Genomic DNA, 7,306 nt, shown 5'->3' with positions numbered 1-7,306 from the left:
CCTATGTGGCTCAGTGGGTTGAGCTTCTGCCTTCAGCTCGGGTCATGATTTCAGGGTCCTGGGATGGAGTCTGGCATCGGGTTCTCTGCTCAGCCATGATTCCCCCTCTCTCTCTGCTTACCTCTCTGCCTACTTGTGATCTGTCTGTAAAATAAATAAATAAAATCTTTAAAAATATATATATAAAATAAAATAAAAATGGGCCGAACACTTTAACAGATAACTCATCAAAGAAGAGATACACATAATGTTCCACATCATATGTTTTGAGGAAAATGCAAATCAAAACAACGATGAGATATCACTACACACCTATTAGAATGGCCAAATGCTAGTGAAGATGTGGAGCAACAGGAGCTCTCATGCATTGCTGGTGAGAATGTAAAATGGTACAACTACTTTGGAAGACAGTCTGGTTGTTTCTTACAAAACTACATATACTTTATACTACATATATATTATAGGGTCTTGGTATTTATTAAAAGAGTTGAATATTTATGTCCACACAAAAACCTACAAACAAAAGTTTAGAGCAACTTTATTCATAATTGCCTAATTTGGAAATAACCAAGAAGTCTTTCGGCAGGTGAATGGGTATAGCGGTATATGCAAACACTAGAAAGAAATGAGCTATCAAGCCATGAAAAGACATGGAGCAAACTTAAGTGCCTATGACTAAGTGAAAGAAGCTGATCTGAAAATTACTCTACATTCTGGAAAAAGCAAAACTATGGAGACAGTTAAAAGATCAGTGGTTGGTGGGGAGGAGGAGGAATGAACAGGCAGAGCACAAATGATACTTAAGGCAGTGAAACTACTCTGTAGGATAGCATTATGATAAATACATGTCATTATACATTTGTCCAAACCCTTAAAATCTACAACACCAAGAGTGAAACCAAAGGTAAACTATGGACTTTGGGTGTTAAGGGTGTGTCCTTGTAGATTAGTCAGTTGTAACAAATATACTACCTCAGTGGGTGATGTTAATAACAGGGGAGACGACGCATGTGTAGGAGCAGGGTATATGGGAAATCTCCTACCTTCCTCTTAATTTTGCTGTGAATCTGAAATTGCTTTAAAAAAAAAAAAAAAGAGGGGCGCCTGGGTGGCTCAGTGGGTTAAGCCGCTGCCTTCGGCTCAGGTCATGATCTCAGGGTCCTGGGATCGAGTCCCGCATCGGGCTCTCTGCTCAGCAGGGAGCCTGCTTCCCTCTCTCTCTCTCTCTCTGCCTGCCTCTCCATCTACTTGTGATTTCTCTCTGTCAAATAAATAAATAAAATCTTTAAAAAAAAAAAAAAAGAAAGAAAGACTTCTAAATAAGGAAAAACAAAAACAAAACACCTTCCAGGAGCATTGGTTTTATTCCATGGTAAATAATCAAAATATTATTGATGTATGAATACAAACAGATATTTTAAGAAGTAGAATATTCACACTATTTCTCGATCTAAAGCTGGATTTCGTTGAAATTTGGTATTTGCCAAAGGCCTCTCAGTCTCCACAAATACCCTCCCCCCATGCCCATACCAAGATTTTCCTGGAGTCCACACTCCTTTACTCTTGGTAATTCTCTGTCCATGTTGGAGAAGCTCTACTCTTCCATTCCTCTGGCAGGACGGTAGAGAGTAAAGGCTTGGTAATTATTTATGACAAATTTACTCATTGTTTTTCAAATTTCAGAACAGCTACAGGCAGTAATGACTTTTCTGGTATGAGAGACGTCCTACTAAAGAAATGTTCTACTTGGCTACCTTACGATGCTTCCCTCGTCAGTGAGATGGTTTTTAGGAATGAGGACATGATTCAAGGAAAGAACAACTCTTGGAGGGTTGGAACAGGAGGAATGACAAGGCACATTAGGATAAAAAAGCAAGGGCAGAGCACAGCTCGGAGAGACTAGCCTCCAAAGAAGCAAACACACTCAAGCAAAGGAATGAGCAAGTCCTCTTTTCCCTCCAAACTCAAATCTCCAAGAAACAAGCGGTTGGTTTTTGTTTTCTTTGGGCTTTGTTTTTGTTTTTGCTTTTGTGCCTCAGAAAGGACCAAAAAAATACAGTGGCTTAGGTGAAACCTTTATGTCAGTGGGAAAGACAGAACCCAAATTAACCACCTTGGCAGTGTTCCCCTCAGCAACTCCCAACCACAGAGCAGGCACCCTCTCTTGTTTCAAGAAATTCCAGCCAAATACAAAATCACTTAGCCAAATTTGCCAAGTGGAATTTGAGTTAATACAGTTTTTTTTTAACCTCATTATTTAAAAATTTGCAAGTTACCACAACTTCCCCCATAAAATTAGGTCCCATGACTTGCACTAATAGGGGCTTTGTTTCAGTTGTGGTATGAAGGGACTTGTTGATGGCGCCTATTTGCACAACATAGTCCTGAGCTCCCAACATTATCCTTAAGTAGGATTACAATGTCTCAGGAAAGGGATGTAGCCCATCCAGGTTCAAGGATGGCAAGGATGTCCAGTGGACCTGGGTTCTCAGAGTTGGCATCCTGGGTGTGTCAGTCCTCCTGATCCTTACAGAATTCATCCAGATTGTCAACTTCCCCAGCCAAAATTGGTCCTCTAAGGAATAATACTGCCCAGCCTTGATCTCAGAGACAGGTGGCAGTGGGCTGTGAAGAGGCAGTGCAGTAGCCTAAGAAACACAGGTTAGGATGGGGGTGGGCAGAGAAGACAGTAGCCAACCCAGTCTGTGCTCTACTTGCACCCCCCAGGTATTGAATAGTTACACCCTGGGAAGATCTTAGGGATCACCTAGTCCCTGACTCCTCATACAGAAGTAAAAGGTGAATCCCAAAGAGGTTGAATGACATACTAAAGACTGGACAACATGGTACTTGTGGGGGGTATGGGTAGAATTAACTTCATTTTTGCTTTTGGAGAGAAATGTTCTCAATATGCCAGACACTTTTCTAGATGCTTTGCATAATCTATCTTTTTAAACTTCACAAAATTGTTTGGTAGGGATTCTCATCACTTTTATATTTTAAAGCATTTTTTAAAAGATTTTATTTATTTATTTGAGAGAGAGAAAGAGATAGCAAGAGAGAGCACGAGCAAAGGGGGAAAAGGAGGAGCAGGTTTCCTGCTGAGCATGGAGCTGGATGCAGGGCTTGATCCCAGGACCCTGGGATCATGACCTGAGCTGAAGGCAGAGGCTTAACTGACTGGAGCCACCCAGGTGCCCCAATCTCATCATTTTTATGACCCTGTTTTATGAAGAGGGATACAGGTGCTGAGAGGTAGGTTTAATTTGAATCCACATCTGTCTATAAAGCCCTTGCTTTTTCCCTAGGAACCAGATGCCCATCGCAAACTCAGCAGCATCTATGACATCTTCCCCAGAATGAACATAACAGCAGAGAACTAGACTCCTGCTGCTGTGTGGACAGTGGTGAGGGGGCAGGATGCCATTCCTAGGGCTGCAAGTTGCACCTAAGAATATGTTAATGGATAAAAACAATATGAATTGATGTTTAAGTTTCCACCATGGTGACCAGAACCTTTATGTGTTAAATAAATAACTTTCTCAGCCTTGTTGAATGTGACGACATACTCTGAACTCTTGATAACCAAATACTTTTATGTGCCTACTGGAGATGTTATAAAAAGGCAGGTACAGATTCAGCAGAACAGCAAGGAGTTCAGAGATTCTGTGTTTCTACAAGCTCCCAGGTGTTGCTGATGCTGCCAGTCTGTGGACCGCACAGAGAGTAGCAAGAGTTTGGACCAAATCCAATTCAAGAATAGAGGATTCTAAATTGGAAGACTAGTTAAGCTGGAGTGGTTTTTTTGTTTTGCTTTCAATGGGGCCAACCCCTAAACAGGTTCTAGTCTTCTGTTTGGAAATTTCTCTAGCTTCCAGTGCAATGAGCCATGGCCCACAACTGATATACCATCTTCTTCCGTTAAACTTCTCCATGTAAACTCTGCAAAAACATTAACTTCCAAAGCTCAATGAGCAAATTCCATTTCAGGTGTAAGCATGCCAGCTGGTGGCAGTCCTTCTTCTCGTTCCAGAAAGCAAACTAAAGTTTAGCAGTTCCATGATTAAAGTCCCTGGATGCGCAGTGCATTCTCCTCTAGAAGCTTCCCTTTTCTTCTCCTACAGAATGAGGGCTTTTCAACCCCACCTTCTCAGTGAACCTTGCAGTTGAACCTGCCCCAGTAACCACCCGTTCTCCATTTAATTTGTGTCTTCTTTTCGCATTTGACCTGTAAGATCCTTTCACTGACTAGTCTTGTTGTTCATCTTGTCTTCCCAGCCAAACCCCATGCTCTTTGAGGGCAGAGGCTCTAACGTTGCTTTGCCTCTTCTCTTAATGCATAGCCCAGCATTTTACTCAAATAATGGGCTAAATATTTTTCTTTTAATTCCCCGAAAGTTTTTTTTTTTTCCTATTGTGTGAGAATCTAAGTTCCCATTGGGTCTGCAGAGAGTGTGTGTGAGGATCAGAGGGTGGGATCTTCAATTACTACTGGATCGATAAATCAACTTCTTACCTCTGATAGAGATGGGTTGTATAAACTCAACCAGAATTCCTATCAATAGTATGAAAGGACCATGTGAGATGATGCATGTGAAAGCATTTGATAAAGTATAAAGTCCTCTGCAAAGGCAAGGTATTAACCTGTTGAGGGCCATATATTTCTATCAGAAACGAACAAGCCAGATTATCAAGAAATGATAGACAGACTTTGACTATACTTCAAACCCACTCTATCTGAAAAGGGTTTTATTTTGTTGTTTTGGGGGTTTTTTGGGGGGAGGGGGTTGTTGTTGTTGTTGTTGTTGTTGTTTTTTCATTCAGTCAACCCTGAATTATAAGTCAGTAAACTAAGACTCTCTCCTGGGACAGGAAATGGAGGAAAGAGGAAAATGTGGGGCTGGATGTGCAAACCAAATACTCATATCACATGGCAAGTCCCACTTCCTGAAGTGCAAGGGTTGTCAGGTAAAATGTAATATGGTCGGGGAGCTACATTCTGGACTGAGAGAGCCAGTGAGAATGGATGTCTTCTCAGCAGGACGGCATAATAGCATCCATGCATGTGTCTGAACGTACGCAGACATTCCATATGCCCAGTTCTTTTACCCTATTGACTAAGTCAGGCCATCTCTCTCTCTGCCTGCTTGACATTCTTCCCTTGCCCCTACTTCCCTTCTCACTACAGATTCCTCATCATCAATGACTTGGAGTGATCCAGGGCCCTGTATCCTCTGCACCCTTTTGGAATATCAGCTGCTTCTCCCACTTTTCCTCCCTCTGAAGATCCTTATCCCAGATATACTTCCTGTTTGGTTCCATCTGGTTGTTACGGCCAATACATGCCCTCGGATGCCTTAAATGGACATCTTGTGTCCTGCCAGGCCTTCTCCACTCGTAGCATTCCCTTGCTCAGAGAATGGTACCACCAGCCACTCAGAAGACTGAGTATGACCAAGATAGGACAAAGTTGATCCCTTCAAAGTAGCATTTGTTAAAAGATGATCGGACATTTTGGAGGAGTCCATCAGAGCCGCCTGTGGGAAGAATACAGGAAGGCCTCTTGGGGCGGTACTCCTCACTCCCTACTGTCCTGAGAACTTCAGCTCTGGTTTCACACCTTGAAGTCACAGTTAAGCAGACCCACTCTCTTACGGTGACCAACTCATCCCAGTTTACCCAGGACTTCCTTGATTTTTATGACTGAATATCCAGTGTCCTGAGAATACCCCATAGTTCCAGGAAAATTCGGATGGTTGGTCTCTCTGAGTGTCCTAAGAAGGCAGTTTGGAGAATATCTGAGCTTACATGCTGTGTTAGCTTCCTAGGGCTCCTAGAATAAATACCACCAACTAAATGACTGAAAACAACACAAAACTATTCTCACGGTTCTGAAGGTTGTACATCCAAAACCAAGATGTCACCAGCAAGATTGATTCCTTCCGGGGGCAGTGAGGAGGACTGTGCCAGGACTCTGTCCTCACTTCCAGTGGTTTGCTGGCAGTCTTTGGTGTTCTTTGGTTTACAGAGACATCACTCTGACCTCTGCCTTCATCTTCATGTGGCACTGTTCCCATGCATGGGTCTGTGTCTGAATTTCCCCTTTGTGAAATTATACTGGGTTAGGGGCTCACCACACTCCAGTAGGACCTCATCTTACCTTAATTAATTATATCTGCAGTGACCCTATTTCCAAATAAGTTCACATTCCAAGTGAAGCTCTGGAGATTAGGACTTCTCCAGAAGTCCTAATTGGGGGGGGGGGTACAAATGGGGGGGTGCATAATTCAACCCATAACACTTGATGCTAATTCCTGGGCACCTCTGCCTCCCAACCCCACTTCATCCACATCATATAGCACATGGTGGTTACGTACCATTGATTCTAGTCAGGAATATCCCTAAATGAAACTGGTCAATATGATTTTTACCATTTCATTTCATTTTCTGTATTGTTTTACCAACTTTTTTAGACTGGCTTCCAGGCAGCTGACAAATCAGGCCCCAAGCTTTGCCTGGGAGTCTCCTAGACTCTCCCACTCATCCTACCATTCTTTGATTTTTATCTCTTAAATATCTCTCAAGTTAGTTTGTACTATCAGTGTCTCTACTTCAACTCTCATCACATCTAGCATTGATCATAATAGTCTGACTTACTTTTTTCTATTTCTGGTCCAGTGGTCCCCTATTAGCTTCCCTGCCTCATGCTGCTAGAAGCATCCATCTATGATGCACAAACAAGGCACTCCCACACATAAAGCCTGTACTGGCTTCCCAGAGTTCAAATGCCTGGTGATACCTGGGCTGTGTGTGCTGACTCCTTCCTGCCTTCTCAGACTCATTCATCCCTACCCTGCCCAGGAACACTCAAGTCTGCAGCTTACCGGGGCTACATTATTGTCTCCTGTTCCTGCCTTTTGTATGCACTCTTTCCTCTGCCCTCAAGGCCCTTCTCCCCGTGGGGTCCAATGTACGTTCCCACTTATCCTTTAAATTCAGCTCAGATATGCCTTCTTCTGGGAAACTGTCCCTAATCCGGCAGAATGTTATGCCATTCCCATAGAACTTCTCACTGCATGACCACAAATCAATATATTTCTCATCTATCTCCTCCTCTTGGCCATAGGACAAGAAGTTCATGAACTATCAAACTGTGCACCAAAATTGCACTCTGTACCCCCTGTCCTCATTATTAGATGTGTACTTTGAAACAAGCTCTTTAACCTTTTCAATTCAAGGGGGGGTTCTACTGAAATGTATAGATAATGAAAGTACCCACTCATGATGTTGTTACTATGAAATGAGG

This window comes from Mustela nivalis, assembly GCF_964662115.1.
Source record: "Mustela nivalis genome assembly, chromosome: 6".
NCBI lineage: Eukaryota > Metazoa > Chordata > Mammalia > Carnivora > Mustelidae > Mustela > Mustela nivalis.
The sequence above is the reverse complement of the archived record's forward strand: the minus strand, read 5'-3'. Positions refer to the sequence as shown.